A 19,002-nucleotide genomic window follows, 5' to 3' on the forward strand; every position below is an offset into this window, starting at 1 on the left:
ATAGATAGATAGATAGATAGATAGATAGATAGATAGAAAGAAAAATGCTATTCGTGCACCAACAATCCCATTGGCAAAGACTGCCTTTTTTTACTTTTCTTTCAGTTCAGTTCAATTCAAAGGGCAGAACTTAGGCCAAAGGGTAGAAGTTACAGGAAGCCAGACACATTTTGGCTCAATACACAGAAGAAGTTCCAAACAATTAGACCTGACTCAAAGTGGAATGAGCTACCTTAACAATTAATGAGATATTTGCCAATGAATTAATCAATAGACATTTATTAAGAGCCTAATATTTACCAGGCACTGCAGATACAAATACAAAGAGTGAAACAATACTGAGAAGGTATGTGACCATTTCTGAGAACTGTTGTAGAGGACATTCCTAGATCAGATAGCAGGAATGGCTTGGACTCAATTACTTTGAAGGAACCTTCCACCTCTGAGATTCTATAATTTGACAAATACATGATGGGTTTCTTAGGAAACACAATAAATGCATAGTGCCTCGCATACAATAGACATTTAAAAATACTTGTTGAATTGAAATGAAAACAATGTCATTTTTTATCCCCACTAAAATCTTATTTGGATGCATCACTGTGATGTTGAGGTGACCTTGTATTCTGGAAGGTTATGCCAATAGAGCATAAACCTTGGCAGGTTCTCTAATGCTGGAGAGACCTGAACAAGCCTGGTAGGAGATTCGTCTGCCATCTGAGGACCAACCTAGGTTAGTTCAATGAAGCTCATTACCAGAAGGGTAACTACCAGATGATGGATTTGCATTTATTTATTTATTTTTGGCCACATTAACTCACAAAATTGTCTAGAATGGTGTGGAGGAATTGGCATTTGGGTTTGTCATAGGGCATATCTAAATGAGTGAAATCACAGAAGCATAGATTTAGAGCTGGAAGGCACCTGGAAGTCACCTTGTTCAACCCCTTTATTTTTAGAGACCCAGAGACATTAAGTGACTTTCCCTAGGTCAAACAGTGACTCCAAGCCCAGTAATCTTTCCCATTGTACCGTGCTGCCTGAAGGCACTGAAGCCTCAGTCTGATTATTAATATTATAATGATTCTTACTAAGAATGGCCTCCCAAGAGCCCAGCTTAGAGATCCTAGCAGCTAAGACTCATTCTAGGACTGGGTTTCTGTGAAGCTGGGCATTTGTTCTGCAAGTGAAGAGTTGGGAGGGAGCTTACCCCAGCCTGTTGTAACAGAGGGGCATATGGGAAAATTTGAGAGTGGCACAGATTCAGTAGCAAGAGAAATCCAGAGAGCTTGATTGACGGATGCCTGGCAACAAGAAGAAGCACAGATGCCATTGCTGGCTTAATTAGACAGTCAGCGGGCCCTTCCTCAGGATTCCCACGTGACTCCATGCTATGACTTTTGCAAGCTGTAATTATGAGGAGTATCTGCATTAGGCAGGAGTTTTGTTTTAGACTGTGGTTTATAAAAGGATCATTAAGACACTGGCACATCCTCGTGTGAGTGTGTGAATGTTTAAATCCTGCTATTAATAGGACCCCAAAAGAAATCAAAATCATTGGGAAGCATCAAGAAAATACCAAGCGGCAAACAGATGTCTGCCAATCAGCATCCCCACAAATAATAAGGCTTCAAGGAATAGCATCAGTCAGACCCCAAAGGAAAAATGCGGCTCCTGCTAACTCTGGACCAGAGCAAGGCTGCTCTGGGCTTTGTTCAAGGGGCTTGATTAGAAAGCTCCTTGCTCTACCATTGATTTTATCTTTAATTAATTCTGAGAACAATAATGTTCCCTTTGACAAGCTTTCCGGGTATGAACTCAAAGGGACTGATTTTTCGCCCCCACCAAGAGGGACTCAGCCATTAATTAGCAACACAATAAGCTGAAAGGGACCTTGGAGGTGTTCTAGACTAATTCTTTCATTTGACAGAAGAAGAAACAGAAACTCAAAGAGGGGTAGTAACATATCCAAAGTCACACAGCTTGCTAGTATTAGACGAGATAACACATGTAAAGCAATTTGCAAATCTTAAAGCTCCATATAAAACATTAGATGGTATTATTTTTGATGTTCTTATTCTAATTCTTATTATTGCCAGATCTGGAAGTAGGACTCAGTTCTTCCTGATTATCAGGCTAGACTGATATAATGGATAGTGTTGGATTTGAAACCAGAAAGATCTGAGTTCAAATGTGGCTTTGAACATTTACTAGCAGTGTGACCTTAGCAAGTCACTTAACTTTTTTTCAGCAGCAGTTTCCTCATCTGTAAAATGGGGATAATATCAGCTCCTACCTCTCAGAGTTGTTGTAAGGATCAGATGCTTTTGCAAGTCTTAAAACACTATACATATGCTAGCTATTATTTCCCTTACACAGCAGACCTTTCAAGTTAGAGATCAGAAGGATAAGGACAAGGGAATAGCTTCCCCCACCTTAACCCTCCTCACCCTGTAACGATGCATGGTGATTGCCAACCTTGGAGCAGGTGCTTGCTAAAGGGTTTGTGATCTCTCAAGGAAAAGGATTGTAATGGGAAGACTTGGCATGTTAGTAATGACACCCCTGTAGGGTTCACTGGCCTTAGGATCCATCTTCAGAGATGCTTACCTAAAAAATGCTTTCTTGTTTATAAAATGTTTTAACAACTATCACAGCATTTGATCCTGGCAACAGTCCCATAAGAGGATGCAGTGAAAGGATTATTATTATTATTACCCCCATTTTACAAATGAGGAAACTGAGGCCAAGAAAACTAACACAATTTTTTCCCTTATGTCCCAGTGGCAGATGGGGTAGTACCTCGGGTCCCAAATCCCAAGTCTTTCCAAAAGACCATGTTGTACACTTAGAGGGTTGGTAGATACCCTCAGTTGGCAGTATCCATCCAGACAGGCTGTCAGTAACCAAGAGTGGAAAAATTTTCTGCCCCAGCCAAGCAGAGATTTGGATGAAGTGGAGAAAGTGGGAGTGGGGTGAGGGGCAAAGTTACTTCCATCTGAATCTATAGGACCATGTTGCCAATACTTCCCTCACTCCATAAGGAAATGAGTAAGTTTTACTTTTGTTCATGAAATGGAGTAGGCAAGATGTTAGGATATTCTAATGATGGGTGTCAGGAACAAAGATTTCAAATACCCGACAGCATGATGAGGTCAAGGTCTTAAAGGGTAATATTACTGAAAAATGGAAAGCATTAATGAGATGTAAAGTCACTGGAAGAGGCATAAATAAGAAATAGCCTTCATTACAGACGTGGAGTCAGAGGAGTGTGGTTCTACCATTTATGAGCTGTGGGACCCTGGGCAAGTTATTTAAATACTCTGAGCCTTAATTTCTTCATCTGTAAAATATCAATTAGATACCTCCTCTGCCAATCTCACAGGGATGTTGTGAGGATCAAATGAGAAAATATATGAAAGTCTTCTCTGAGCAGTGCCTCCTACATAACACACCTATCCCTTTCTTTTTTTCCCCCAGTGTTTCATTGGGAATTCCATTCTTCCCTATGTTCTATACTTTCAGAGTCTTGCTTTTTATCCTCCAATTGTGGTAGCTAGATGTCTAGTAAACTAATCTATCATGAAGTGTTAATGAATGATAATGAGTATTTGGATTCCAAGAGAAAAAGCAAGCTCTTAACCCAAAGGAATGACTCTCTAATGGTAGAATCTTATGTACTCTGTCAGGGTCAGTAGGAGAGAGATTCAGGTGTTGAAGGAGACTTAGTGAAACCCTTCAAATCATAGTATATGGGTACTATCCCATTCTGCCTACAATTAAGAGTTGACTAGAAATATAAAGATATACATACATGCAGAGGCTCATGTACATAGTTTATACATATAAGTTGCTCAATAAACATGAAAAATGTTTCAGGGCAGTAACAATTCATACATTAGGAGATAGTCTTTGCCATGGTGGATGACTTTCTGGACATGAGCTACTTTATGCTTAACTAAGTTGGTTCTCAGACTGCAGCCCATTTCTGGGCCCTTATTAGAAGTCCTTCTAGTTTGGAATAACATATTTGAAGCTATGTTCCATTGATGTAGTCATTGAGAACCTCCACAATACATCAAAGCAACATAGGAAGACTTTTGTGAAAGAAGACTCATGACAAGTCCCACCCCCCCAAAATAAAAGACAAAAATAATTTATGCCATAAAGGAGGTCCATTTCTGATCAATCTATCCTCTTTATGTCCTCATGTACCAAGTAAGGCAGAGAAGGACAATTGAGCGAAAAGATGGGCAATGAGGTTGGAAAACAGGTCCTCTAACACAGGTCTGTTTTTTAATATTTATTAAATAGAATTGAAAATGTAATGGTGTCAGGACCTTTTGGTCTAGAGAAGCCAAAGCTCCGAGCTGATTTGTCTTTCTCTTCCAGTATTCTAAGTGTGAGTTGGAGGGGGTTGCTGACTGGCTGTTCTCCCCCTCTACAGATGGCAGAATGAGAGGAAATGGGCTTTAGATCAAATCAAATGAGTTAATGTGTAGAAAGTGCTCTGTAAGCCTTAAAGTTCTATATAAATGTCAGTTATTGTTATTCTCCTTATTTAAACAATACTGAAAGGGTCTGCTTAGACTTAATGAAGGACCTAAGAGGGTGTCGAAACTGGAACTGCCTGCCAAGAGACACTGGAATCTCCTCCCCTAGAGATCTATAAAAACAAGGTAACCCAGATCTGCTGGAGGAAGGGGGGAGGGGGCTAGACTCAAGGACTTGTGAAGGCCCTTTCTAGCCTGGTATTTATTTCATTCTTGGCAAAGTACAGAGTAAAGGTGTCACCTTCAGCAGGAGGTGACCTGGATAAACTTTGGCATCGTACTAGAAAATGTTCAGACTCATTAGCCGGGCACTCAAGGCCCTTTGTAACCTGTCTCCAGCCTACCTTTCCAATCTTCCCTCCCTCTTTACTTCCTTATAGGGGTTTCTGCTCCTTAGTAGACTCCTCCTCCAACACCCCCTAGGAATACCTTAGGTTTTACTGTGTCTATACCTTTGTTCACTCTTTGAGGTGATTTTAAACTGTCACTTCTTCCTTGAGACCTTCTACACTCCTGGCCACATTGATGTCTCTCTTCTCTAAACACCTCCAATACTTAATCATGGGACAGGCTGATTTTATTTGGCCTCAGAAGGCAAAATGAGAGAAAATAGATATAACAAGCATCAAAACCAAAAACTTCTTAACTATTACAACTATCCAAAAGTGTAATGGGTTTAGGGCTTAAGGGATTAGTGGGGGTCCCCTCACTGCAAGCAGAGGCCACCTGTTCTCTATGCTGCATAGGACAATTTTGTTTAGGTATGAGTTAGAACAGATGCTTTTTGAGGTCTTTCCCAATTCTGAGAATCTATGCTCTATGAAAAATATCACTAGGGGGTGAGGTGGAAAACGTCACTAGGTGAACTGGAAAGTGTCACTAGGTAAGTGAGCTGGAAAATGTCAGTCGAGGAGCATTTACTATTTTGTATTGCTAGTTAATTTTCTGCGGGCAAATGTCTCATTTCCTCCTGCTAGACTGTCAGTTTCTTGAAGGCAAGAACTTTATCTTGTGCATCTTTGCATTCCACCTGACTGCTCCCTCTTCCCACGACTCTTGTATGTATATGGCACGGGGCCATATACACGGCTAACATTTGAGTCCTCAATGACTGTCTTTCAGGATTGAGATGTGTAGATGAAAACTATTTTTTTGATAATAGAAAAGAAGGGAGCTTATAAAGCAAAGCCCATCTAACCTATTAAGAGCTCATGAAAAAGAGAGGTAGAGTGTGCTAATATAATTTCCCCCATTTTACAGATAAGCAGACTGAGGATCTAGAGATTAGTGCCCCTGCTCCAAAACTTTGGAATCTTTTAACAGCTGTGTAAGTGTACACAATACCCTCACCCCCACCCATAACTTTGGTATACTTAGATCCCTAAATTGACTTTGGGGGGGACACAGGTCAGGAGGGGGTCCCATACCTTTTCCCTTCTCCTGGATGCACCCAAATCCTGCCCCAAATCCCTGAAGTAGCCCTAGGAATCCTGGACCTGTCTCTGGGTCCCCAGATGATAATTTTTCTATCCTGGGTTTCTTTAAGAAGGGATGGCCACCTGTCAAAGTGGTAAGGTGCCAACCCACCCTAGAGATATCTGGCAGGTAAGGCTGTTCTTGCATTAAACATACCTGCTCCCCCTCCAAAGCCCTCATATGGCAACACCCCTGGCAGAGGACACCATTGGTGGGGCAGCTCAGGATCCATTAGGCACCGGGTACGAGTCAGAGGCTCCCTTCACTTTGCTTGCATTTCCTTCTAGGAATTGCCTTCATGCTATGCTAACTTTGGGAGCTCTCTCTCCTTGCCTCAGAGCAGGCATCCGAAAGCTGTTCTCCAACAGCTTTTACCAGGCTGAAGCTTGTTTCTGGTGAGGCAACAAGAAGAGTGAGCCCCAAAGCTCTGCATGCATGCCAGGTGCCGTTTCCCAAAACCCAGCAGCTCCAACTTGCTCCAGAACTCCCTCCTCAGCCCCATGCCCCTCCTTGCCTGGGCTAGGATCAGGTCCACTCCATGGCTAAACCCGAGGGGCAAGAGGGATCTGTTTCAGATTCTCTCAGATCCATGAACTTGGAGGGAAAAGGTAGCGCATTCCCTTTCGGAAGAAAGCTGCTTTCCATCATGTAAATGAATGTAGGCAGACTGTCAATTTCACAGGCGAGCAAGGGAGAGAGAGAGAAAGGGGAGTGAGAGAGAGAGAGAATGAAGGAGGAGGGGGGAAGCAGAGAGAAGACAGAGGGAGGGAAAGAAGGGAGAGAGAATGAGGAGACAGAGGAGATAGAAAAAAAGAGAGAAGAGTAAGAGATGAGAGAGAGGAGATAGGAAAGAGAGAGAGAGGAGAAAGAAAAAGGGGAGAGGGAGCCCAACTACACAGACAACAGCTGATCAAGAATTCCAACAGGAAGCTGTTATTTCAGATAAAAAGACCCCTCCAAGGAAAGTGAGCCCTTCGAGGCAAATCAGGCAGCCCTGATGCTCAGCAGGTAGGTAATTAACTTTTCTCTGTATCGCCAGGATTCATTAGGCACCAGCTCCCTGTGAAGTGATGCTCACTGGCCTATGGGTCTTCACACAGGCTTTAAGCACCCCCTCCCTCTCCTCAGCCCCGGTCTGGTGGAAAGCTGCTCAGTGCAGGCATGCACTCATTTGGTCTCTGTCTGTTTATGCTGGAATGGAATGATTGTGGGCCTCACCACACTTCTACCTCTTTGAACAAGGCAAAGTGGCCAGAACTTGGGTACCAGGAGTTTGGGTTCTAGGTTCTAGTTCTAGGCTACAGGCATGGGTGGCACCTTCTCAAAGTTGGTAGAAGAATTAAGTTGGTAGGGAGTGGGGGAATTGGTCTTGGGATGGCCACGGCAGCTCTGTAATTGTCCCTTCTCTGATTTGTCTTTCTTCGGATAATGCATCACAGCAAGGGAAGATTGACTCTAGTATGGATTAAGTAAAATCTACTTGGGCTTCTCTGATCCGGAAGACCTGAAAGTCTCCCTGCTCCAAGCCAAGAACATCTGCTCCGTCACTTTCTCTCCTCAGGGCTGTCAAAGCCCCAGGTGGCTGTCTGGGACCTGTGAGCAAAGGATCCCTGACCAATGTGCTCTCCAGCCACCCACTGGCAATGTCACAGCAAGCACTACTAGCAGAGTCTTCCTGGCTGCCTGAGAATAGTGTCTCCTTGGTGAGTGTCTTATTCTGTTTTTCTGTATCTCACTTCTGTATTCATTAGATAAGGGGTGGGGGAGAAAGACCAGATCTACCTCCACATGTGCACCAAATTAGGAGGATGCTTGAACTAAGGGGCATCTCTTAAAAGTGGAAGGTTTGGGGTGTTTTGTTGTGTTTGTGTTTTTTTTGAGAAAAAGGAAAGAGTAGGTATATGACCTTGGGAAAGTCAGTTAGAAATCACATAATGTGAAAACTGAAATGGACTTTGGGGTTATCAAGTTGGACCTCTCCCCCCCACCCCCCCACCAATATAATGAGTTAGTAGCATGATAAACTAGAGTCCTGTTCTCTTGCTTCTCTGTTGACTTTCTGTGATCCAATCAGATGGGCTAAAAGAAGCAGTACTGACTTCCCCATTTCAGTTTTCTTACCTAAGAATACGGGGCTTGGGCTGAATGATGCCTAGAGCCTCCCCAAGCCTGAGCCTTCAACGATTCCAGGACTTGATGTATAACAGGGGCCCAAGTCCTGGTGACAAATTCTCAGCTAAGGCTTTGGCAGTATACATGCAGATCTATGTTTGCTTTTAAGTTCATGTAGCATCTTAGTGAACACTGAGGTGGCTCATTGTGCCAGGGGATAGAGTGCCAGTAAGACTCATCTTCATGAGTTCAAATATGACCTCAGACACTGGTTATGTGACCCTGGGTGAGTCATTTAGATCTGTTTGCCTCAGTTTCCTCATCTGTAAGGTGCTGAGGAAGGAAATGGCAAACCACTCCAGTTTCTTTGGCAAGGAAACTCCAAATGGGGTCATGAAGAGTTGTATGTGACTGAAACTGAACAACAAAAGCACCCCAACAGAAAGATAAATTCCCATGGTAGAATACATGGCAGTAAGAACAAGGTGGATGACTGGAGCATGTTTGTGCCTTGAAGAATTAGTCATGATGAGTAGAAAGAGATGTAGATTTGAAGTCAATGGATCTGGGTTCAAAACTCAGGTCTGCAACTATAGAGCTATATGATTAATTAATTAATTAATCGCTTTTTGGAGAGAGGAAGGTAGGACAATTGGGGTTGTGACTTGCCCAAGGTCACACAACTTGTTTTGTGTTAAGAGTCTGAGGCTGGATTTGAACTCAGGTCCTCCTGACTCCAGGGCCAGTGCTCTGTTCACTGTACCACTACAGCTATATAATTTAGAGAGCTGGGAGGGATAGCAAATACCATCTAGTTTAACCTCCTCATTTAGGGACCTGTAGGTTCAGGGAACTTCAGTAACTTAAGTGACTTGCTTGGGATCCCATACATAGTAAGTGTCAGATGCAAGATTTGAACCCAGGTCCTCTGAATCCAAATTTAGGGTTCTGTCCATTGTACTACCCTGCTGTGTAACTATGGACAATCCACTTTCCCTCTCTCAGTCTCAGTTTCTTTATCTGTAAAAATAAAGGGTTTATGGTCAGTGATCACTAAGATCACTTCCAGCTGTGAATTTTAATAGCCTATGATCACGGACAGCAGAAAGTTGATAACCATTGATCTTCCCATTGGTGTATTGGGAAAAACATGGTCTACTGCCCATCCAAGAGTGGCTGGTGTCTGAGTAAGATCCTGGTGGGACACAGCCTGGACTGAATGACAGCAAAAGAGGGAAATGGACACCTATAGGAGGAACTTCTTGGGCTAGAGCCCTGGACAAAGCTAGAACATGGTGAACCTCTGGTACTAGGCTGGGTCCAGGTGTGCCTGTGGCCTTCCTGGGATGATGAGAGCCAGGACTTGGGGCTGTGGAGGAAGAGGAGGAGGAAGAAGAGGAGGAAGGGTGAGAAATACTCTATAAAAATCTTAACCAACCAACCATCCAACCAAGCATTTTACTATAGTAATGAAAATAAATAGCCCAACTGCTTTATAAATATCCTCTTATTTGAGTCTCACAACAACATGGGAGGTAGGTGCTGTTTCTATCATCCCTACTTTCCAAATGAGGAAACTGAAGCACAGAGAGGTTAGGTGACTTGCCCTGGGTCTCACAATTAGTGTCTGAGACAGGATCTAAACTCATGACGTTTTGACCCAACACTTTATCCAATGTGACTCTTGAGCATCTACTCAAGTAGTAAGTGTCCTTGGGACTGGGCTTATAAGAGCAAAACATTCTTTGTCCTTAAGGAGCACACATTCTATCAGGAGAGATATCATGTTTATATATACAAACAAACATATATATATATATATAGGTACATATACCTACACATGCATACATACATACATACATACATACACACACAGAACAAAGAAGATACAAGGCTCTTAACCTGGGGTTAAGATAGATTTCAAGAGGTTTGTAGACCTGAAATTAAAAAAAAAATTGCCTTTGTGTTTAACATGACTGGTTTCTTTTGGAATCTTATGTATCTTGTTTTATGTATTATGGTGAAGAGGGACTCTTATTGCTGTGGAAAAAATGGGGGACTTTGAGTTGGAGTTCCTGAGTTTAAATCCTTAGCTGTGTGACCCTGGGCCCCACTTTACTCATTTGTAATATAAGGGGGCTAGGCCAGATGGCTTTTAATGTACCTTCCAGCTCAAAATCTATGATACTACTAATTGTTAGACCATTTACCCATATATGGGGCCTTGTGGCATTCACCCATTCTTCCTAGTTCTACCTTTCAGGTCACACAGAACACAATAAATACTTCAACAACTTTCCATACTTGAAGACACTTCTCACAGCATGTGGCACAAATTAGGTGCTTAATAAATGTTTATTGATTGATTGATGTACCCTTAATTATTTTCTTAAATTCAACACACCTATTTAATGTGTAAAATGCTGGTCACTGAATGGGAGGAGAAGGACTGTGTAGTTGGAACAAACCATGATTCCTGCCTTCATGAAACTTGCACCCTGTAAGAAATATGGAGCCTTTTAAGGGCTGAAGGGTTGCCAAAGGCAAATCTGGGAGGACAGTAAAAATGTCTGCATGCATTATCCAAACCTTTCGAAAGAATGGTACCTTGGAGTGGAAGGCATGAGCTAGTCTGTCCAGCCCAGCCCCTCTCAGCCCTGCCATTCCACTGAATAAGCCACTGCTAAGCCCCCTGGACGGGCCTAGGAAGGGCCTGATGCCAAAGGTGCTGCTTGAGCTGACTCTTAGATGAAGCTAAGAATTATGAGAAGCGAAGGGGAGAAGGGGGAGAATGCCAAGCTCTGAGGGTGCTCACAGACAGTGCAAAGACAGAGGTGAGGGGAAAACAAAAGGCCGGTTTGACTAGACCACAGAGTGCTTGAAAGGGAGTAACATTTGAGAAAACTGAGAGATAGGATGGGGTCCAGTTGGGAAGAAATGTAAATGCCAAATAGAGGAGATTATATGTGGAGCTACAGGTAATAGGAGGCTGCTAGAGTTTATTGAGTTTTGTGTGTGTGTGTGTGTGTGTGTGTGTGTGTGTGTGTGCGTGTGTGTGTGTGTGTGTGTGTGTGTGAGACGTGATTATACTTACACTTTAGGAAAATCACTTTGGCAACTATGTGGGGAATGGATTGGAGTGGGAGAGAGTTGAGACAGTGAGATCAGTTAGAAAGTTGTTGCAATAGTCCAGGGCAGAGGTCATGAAAACCTGAACTAGTTTTGATTGTGAATAAGTCTAGAGAAGTGGCTAGTTACAACACATTTTGTGGAGGTATAGACGACAAGATGACTGATTGGCTATGAGGAAGAAGGAGGAGTAGGAAATGATATCAGTGTCACTTGGGTGATTGGAAGGATGGTGGTTCCCTTGATAGTAATGGGAAAGATCAAAAAAGACATATGTTTTGGGGAAAAGATAATGATCTTAACCATGCAACATTAAGTCTCATGGAAAGATGAACTCCATAGGGAACATCATTCTAATATCACAAAGTGGGAAGATCAGTCATCTTTGCTTAGAGCCTGAGATAACAGCTAGCTAGTCTAACCAGCAATGGTAAGAGTTTTATGCTGATTGATAGTGTTGGGGAGAATTCCAGTAAAGACAGCCCAGGGAAATAGTGAAGATGAGTTTCCATCCACTGTGTTTCCAGGGTTAATGTAAATGTTTTCTATCTAATAGAATGTAAGCTCCTTGTGGACAAGAATTGCTTTATGTTTACATTTGTACTCCTAGTACAGTAGCAAAGACAGTTCGGGTTGGTATAGTAGTTAAAGAACTGACCTCTAAGTCAGGGAGGTTTGGACTCCATTTCCACTTCTGACACATACTACCTGTGTGAGTCTGGGTAAGTCATTTAAGGCAGTGAGGTAGTGTTGTGGTTAGAGACTAGGCCTTGGTATCAGAAGATCTGGGTTCAAGTCCTGCCTCAGATACTTACTAGCTGTGTGACCCAGAGCAAGTCAATTAACTTCTCTCTGCTCCCATTTCCTCATATGTAAAATGGGGATAATAACAGCACTTACCTCACAGGGTTGTTGTGAGGATCAAAAGTGTTATCATATGTAAAGTGCTTTACAAATATTAAAACATTGTATAAATGTTAGCTTTCATTGTTATTATTGATTTCTCAGTGCCCATGGCAGCTAAGACTGAAATAAAAGGAAGGAAATAAGCATTTATGTGGTATCTGTTATGTACCAGGAACTGTGCTAAGTGCTTTTTAAGCAAAAAAAATATTATCTCATTTGATCCTTAAGATAATTTTACAAGCTTAGGCACAATTATTTTATGTATATAATATGCATATTATATACATTGCTGCTAGATGGGACAGTGGATAGAGCACTGGGTCTGGAATGAGGAAAACTCATTTTTATGAGTTCAGATCCAGCCTCAGTCCCTTACTAGCTGTGTGACCCTGGGCAAGTCGCTTAACCCTGTTAATCTGAGTTCCTCATCTATAAAATGAGCTGGAGAAGGAATGGCAAACCACTCCAGTATCTTTGCCCAGAAAACTCCAAATGGGGTCGTGAAGAATCAGACATGACTGAAACAACTTAACAATAAATATACATACATACAATATATTTACTATATATAAACATTCAAATTTTTTAGTTCAAATTCTCTTCCTCCCTCTAGCCCCTTCCCTATTCATTGGGAAGACAAGCAATATGACATTGGGAAGACAGCACTATTAATATCCATACTTTACAGTTGAAGAAACTGAGGCACACAGATGTTAGGTGCCTTGGTCACACAGTTAATATCTGATTCTGGATTTGAACTCAGGTCTTCCTGATGGCAGCACTCTATCAACTGCACCATCTAACTGCCCCTAAATCACAGGCCCACTAAAAGAACAAACCCAGAAATAATCTCTAGCACCTTGAACAGTACCTGGCCCTGAAAAGGCACTTAATTAATGCTTGTTGAGTTGAAATGAACCAATAACAGATGAGCTTGGTTAACAGGATTGTCACAAATGACAGAATCATAGACTCTCAGGGATGGAAGGGTGCCCAGAAGTCATCCACTCCAACCCTTTTCCTATGGCAGGAATCCCTTCTATTCCATCCTCATCCCAGAAAGTCATGGACTCACAGAGTTGGAAAGGCTCTTTTCCTCTAACCTTGAATTTAAAGTGCCTCCATCATCACCAAGCCATTTGTTTCACAGCTGGGCTATTCTCATTGTTAAAAAGTTTATTCTCCTATTGAGCCAAAGTATTTCAGTGAGCACAAAATGCAGGTTGGCCTCCATGCTAATAAAAGGTCTGGTATGTGACCTCCCCACTCTGTGGAAGAATGAGGGTTCTGCAGAGGACAAACCAAGAAAGAAAAAGGATCTAAAGAAATACCTCATCTGTGTCAAGAGACTGAAGGGTAGAAGATTGAGGCAGGGAAAAGAAAGGGAAAGAGGAATCAGTGAAACTTTGGGGCCATGTCACAGATCTGAGTCCAAGGAAGGGAGAGTTGGAATCTCAGGGAAAGAAGCATTGTGGTCCTCAATCTGGGGGTGAGGGGAGGAGCTGAGTAGAAGGCCCCTGAGCAAGTGACTTTCCCCTAGAATGACTGAATGCAAGGGAGCAGGAAAGACAGGGAAAAAGATTATTATTATCTTAAAGAAATCTGAATACACTCACCAGTCATTAGAGGGAGCCTTTATTATTCCTTTAGGATAGTTCTTAACTCTTTTTTTCTTGCCATCGGCCTTTTGGCAGCTGATAACTTATGGACCCCTTCCCAGAATAATGTATTTTTAAAAAAATGCATAAAATGAAATACATAGGATTACAAGGGAAACAAATTATATGGAAAAAAGCTAAAGCAATATTGTACAATGAAGGACTGTGAATGACCTAGCTATTCTCAGCAATACAATGATCCAAGACAATCCCAAAGGACTCATGGTGAAACATACTAACCACCTCCAGAGAAAGAACTGAGACTGTCTGAATATAGACTGAAGCATACTATTTTTCACTTTTTTCTTTTATTTTTTTTGTTCAAGTTTTCCTGTAGAAAATGATTAATATGAAAATGTTTTACACAATTGTGCATGTATAACCTGTATCAAATTCCTTATTATCTTGGGGTGGGGAGGAGGGTTAGGAAAGAGGAAGGGAAGGAGGATTTGGAACTCAAAACTTGAAAAAAAACCTGAATGTTAAAATTTTTTAAACATGTAGTTTTGGGGGCATTTTTTTAATTTAAAAGAAAAAAGTTAATAAAACATTTAAAAAATTTCATGAACTACAGGTTAAGAACCTTGGCTTTTAGCTTCTGCAATCCTTTAAAAAATCAAGATGGGCTCTCTAAGCAGTCCATGAATGCAGAGAAGTGCTTAGCATTTTTACCTCTGGCAGCAAAGAAGAGAGCCAACAATGAAGAAAGAACCTAGCTCTTGAGGGGGGATTCCATTTGCCTTTTCCCTTGCACCTCTGCCAGAAGTTAGTGAGTAAGGAAAGAAGGAAGAGAAGAGATAGGACCATTCTTACTCTATAAGAGATACTATAACTAGCAGGGAACAGGCCTTTCACAAAAAGGGAGTCAAGGTAGGAGAGAGCCTTGATGAACATGACGGCTCCTGGGTGGTAGAAAAGAAAGTCAAGTATATCCAAGAGAGAATTAGCCCTGGTAGTTGGTATTTGAGCTGCCAACCCAACTTTATACGTTAACCCTTCCTATAAAGGAGGCATATATTTATAGGAGAGTGTGTCCCAGGTTTATAGGAGAAATGTTCTGTAGCTACTGTTCAAATCTAGCCTCAGATATTTCCTGTCTGTGTGACCCTGTATAAGTCACTTAACCTCTGTTTGCCTTCCTCAACAATGAAATGTGGATAATAATATCCCTTCCTTCCAGGGTAGTTGTGCTGATTAAATGACATAATAGTAAAGCACTTAGCACAGTTCTTGGCACATAGTGTTATATAAATATTAGTTATTATTATTATTATTATTAAGCAATGTCAGTAAATGCCACCTTGGTATGTCTACCAGTTGACTAGCAAAGTGAAACATACCAATGGGGAGCTCTTGAGCTATAGTTTTAGAACGACATACTCACAAAACACCTTGATCTGAGGTTATTGATCAACCCGGAAGACTCATATCTTGTATTTCTCAAAGTAATTGTAAGAATTGAGAGGGTAGTCCCAGAGGAGGCACGCTTAATCAGTTCATAAGTATTACTAAGCATCATACTGGCAGCTAGATGGTACAGTGGACAGAGTGCTGGGCCTGGGGTCAGGAAGACCTGAGTTCAAATCTAACCTCAGAAGCTTTCTAGCTGTACGACCCTGGACAAGTCAAGTGATCCTGCTTGCCTCATTTTTCTAATCTGTACAAATGAGCTGGAGAAGGAAATAGCAAACCACTCCAGCATCTTTGCCAAGAAAACCCCAAATGGGGTCACAAAGAGTCAGATACAACTGAAACAAATCAACAACAACAAGCATCCTACACGTGTATCAGGTTCTGTGTGAGCTGGGCATAGGAAGGCAAAAATTAAACAATCCTTCCCCTCAAAGATATCCTATATATGTGTGAATGCATATGTGCATATATGTGTACATATACATATATGTATATATACACATGTGTGAGTATTCAGAGCAAATACAAGGAGGAAAGGGGACTGGGGTGGATCAGTAAAGATCATGTGTAGGAAATGGTGTTGAAGCTGACCTTTGAAGGGAGCTAGGGATTTGAAGAGGTGAGATGAGAATGGAGTACCTTCCAGCACAGGGAAACAGTCCGTACAAAGGCATGGAGATGGGAGAATGATGTGTGTGAGTTACATCAAGAAAGTCAGTTTGACTGGACCATAGACAGTGTGTAGAAGAGACATAGTAATAAACCCGTAAAGGGAGGCTGGAAGCAGGGTATAAAAGGTTTTTAAGTGAGAAATAAAGGATTGTGGATTTGGGAGAACTTGGGTGCTACTGGGAGAGTACTGAGCAGAGGGAGGAGGGAAGAGTACATCCACCTGACAAGAATGATAGAAAGGGGTGTGGTTGTCCCACGCCTGGGAATCTTGACACTAGTCAAACCCATTGTTGGCCACTCAGTCCTGTTGATTCCCGTGAGTGAAACAAATGATACTACCAGAAGAAAGCTAGACAATAATTCTGGGAATTAGAAAGTTTTAGTCAATGAACCAGAGACTCAGGACCATAGGTGGTGTTTTTATGACTTAAAAAAAAAAATAAAGACTGGGTCTCTCTCGCTCACTGAGGACGGAAGTGTAGCAGCCTCTCATGGGCCTGACCTCATTGCTGATGGGTGTGGAAGCTTTGACTTGTTGCTTGTTCCTTTTCTGATTTGGGCTGGTTCACCCTTCTGGGGGCATCGGTCAGTCCCTTGATCCAGGAAGCTCATCACACTCTGGTGATACACCAGTATTGGTGTGGATGTCTGATAGGCTCTAGTTATACTGTAACTCAGAACTCCCAAACTCAAACAATCCACCATCCTCAGCCTCCTTGGTAACAGGGTTACAGGCATGTACCACCATACTTGGTTGTTTTTATGGCTTTTTTTCCATTGAAACTTTTAGATGTTAAGGTATATATGGGAAGCAAACAGCAGCTCAAGAAGATAGTATCTAAGAGCAGAATTTGGATTTCTGGGTGACAGAAATCTGTGTGGCAGATTATCTAATGAGGATCAGCAAAAACTTATTTGCCTTGAGTACTTTGTTTTCTGCTGTTAGAATGTAAGATCCTTGAGGGCAGGGCTGTCTTTCTCTTTGCTTCTATATTTGTACTCTCAACACTTAGGACGATGCCTGACACATAGGAAATGTTTAATAAATGCTTGTTGATGACTTGAAAACTACACACCTGTTAAAGAAAACTTTATATTGAAAAAGAAGAGGGAGGAAAAAAGTTCCCCAGATCTCTCTACCAAGACCAGAGACCACAGAGTACAGATATAACATAAGAATCAGAATTACAGAATAACAGCATCTTGGAGTTAGAAGGACCTCAGTAGACATCTAGGCCAACACAACCTGGATCCAATGTGCCCAATAAGTGGTGACCCAGCCTATGCTTGAAGCCTTCCAGTGAAGAGGGATCTGCTACATTCCACTTTAGTCTGTTCTACTTTGGAAGAGCTCTAATAGTTCAGAAGACTTTCGTTACAGAGTATAAATCTGTCTCTTTGCAATTTTTATTCTGTCTCCTGGGTCCAAGCAAAACAAGTTTAGTTCCTCTTCCTTGTGGGAACTCTGCAAATATTTAAAGACATCTGCCAGACATTTCCCTCTGAACCTTCTCCTAGGCTGAATATACTAGTTCCTTCAAATGAGTCACATACATGAATAATGAGACCCTTCACTGTCTTGGTTGCTTTCCTTTTAATGCCGTCTAGTTTTTAGCAATGTCCTGCCTAAAATGTGGTACCCAGAGTGAAACAATATGCTAGATGTGGTTTGGTTGACAGCTGGGTGGTTCAATGGATAGAAAACCGGGATTGGAATTAGAAAGAACTGAGTTCAAAGCTGGCCTCAGATACTTACTAGGTGTGTGACCTTGGGCAGGTCACTTGACCTCTGTTTGCCTCACTTTCCTCAGTTGTAAAATGGAGATAATCCTATCAGGGTTGTTGTGAGGATCAAATGAAATAACATATTTAAAGTGCTCAGCCCAGTGTGCTACTTAAATGCTTAGGACTGTGTCTAGAACGGAGTATGGTGGAATTATCATCTCTTGAGACATGGCAGAGTATGGCGGAATCATCATCTCTTGAGACATAAACATGAAGTCACAGCAAGGGGGGCCTGGCCAGGCCTTTTTTTTTTTCCAAGGCAAGGAACCACCCAAGGATGAAATTTGCCAGAGGATGGGCCATTGGCAGCTAATGAACTAAGGAATAAAGCAGGGACAGAGGCTGATGGTGGGGAGGGAGTAGAGTTTTAGAAGAAAGAATAAATAATAGTATAGTGAGAGTGAAGCCTGAGCTGGGAGAGCAGCTTAATTGTTTCCTGGTGGGGCAGAGACTATGGTTGGCAGGACTTAGATTTTGGCCTAGCTTAGGGTTGGCAAGGCAGACCTGACCCTGGGCTGGTGAATGGGGCCCATGAGTATGGTGGCCATTCAGGGACCATTCAGAGCACTTCTTGCCTCTGAGGAGAAGAGGCAGCTCAGCAGACTGGGAAGGACACATCCTCCAAAAGTAAGAGTTCTGTTAAGGGGGTGGGGGGAAGAGGTCACTTCAAACTAGGGGAAAAGTCAGGAGGGAGTACCTCCACCCCTGCTGGAGGTCTATTCCTTTGTGGGGATTCTTTAGGGCCCTTTTTCCCCCTTAATCTCTCTCCTCCTTGGCTTCTCAAACCTTTCTGTGGCCCTAAGTCCCGAGTATGGGTGGGTTTTAGGACTGAAAATATGGTGTGTCCTCATGGTGGCAGGAGGTGAAGTGTACTTGTAAGGGCCAGGCTCTCTTGGGGAGGGGACAATATTTCTGTAAGACCCAGTAGTTAACTGTTTCTTCTCAACACTGTTTGTTCCCAGGAGCAGGGCAATGAACCCTGGGACATATTAGAAAGTCCACCAATTTTGAGTAACGATTGTTTCTTTCTTCCTGCTTGAATCCTCAGCACCTAGTAGGTGCTTAATAAATGATTGTTGATTGAATAATTAATTGATTGATTCAAGGCAGTGGGGGGATGAGGGAGAGAGCCCCTTAGGACCCACTGGAGGGCTGTGTTTCCTGGTAATTCCTCTACCTTTTCTAGCTACAAGGTTTTTCTTTTTCTTGAAGCCCTGCTTTCCCAAGCTGCCTTACCTTTCCTGTGCAGTCGTGTGTGTGTGTGTGTGTGTGTGTGTGTGTGTGTGTGTGTGTGTGTG

The 19,002-nt window shown here is 42.3% G+C and overlaps 2 protein-coding genes across 3 annotated transcripts in view; one reads left to right on the forward strand and one right to left on the reverse strand.

Annotated features, from left to right (window-relative positions):
* Positions 1-19,002, reverse strand: part of TG (thyroglobulin) — a 382,541-nt gene that overhangs the window by 41,949 nt on the left and 321,590 nt on the right. The window lies entirely within an intron of this gene.
* The window catches only part of SLA (Src like adaptor), a 103,941-nt gene continuing 91,354 nt past the window's right edge, over positions 6,416-19,002 (forward strand). Inside the window, exons 1-2 of one of the 2 annotated variants that reach the window (XM_069081278.1) lie at positions 6,416-7,037; positions 7,469-7,732. The gene's annotated coding sequence lies outside the window, so the exon portion shown is untranslated. The remainder of the gene's footprint in view (positions 7,038-7,468; positions 7,733-19,002) is intronic. The other variant, XM_069081276.1, reaches the window with a different exon arrangement.

This window comes from Petaurus breviceps, unplaced genomic scaffold, assembly GCF_028583685.1.
Source record: "Petaurus breviceps papuanus isolate PSGF00001 unplaced genomic scaffold, PetGlider_PUasm1.0 98, whole genome shotgun sequence".
NCBI lineage: Eukaryota > Metazoa > Chordata > Mammalia > Diprotodontia > Petauridae > Petaurus > Petaurus breviceps.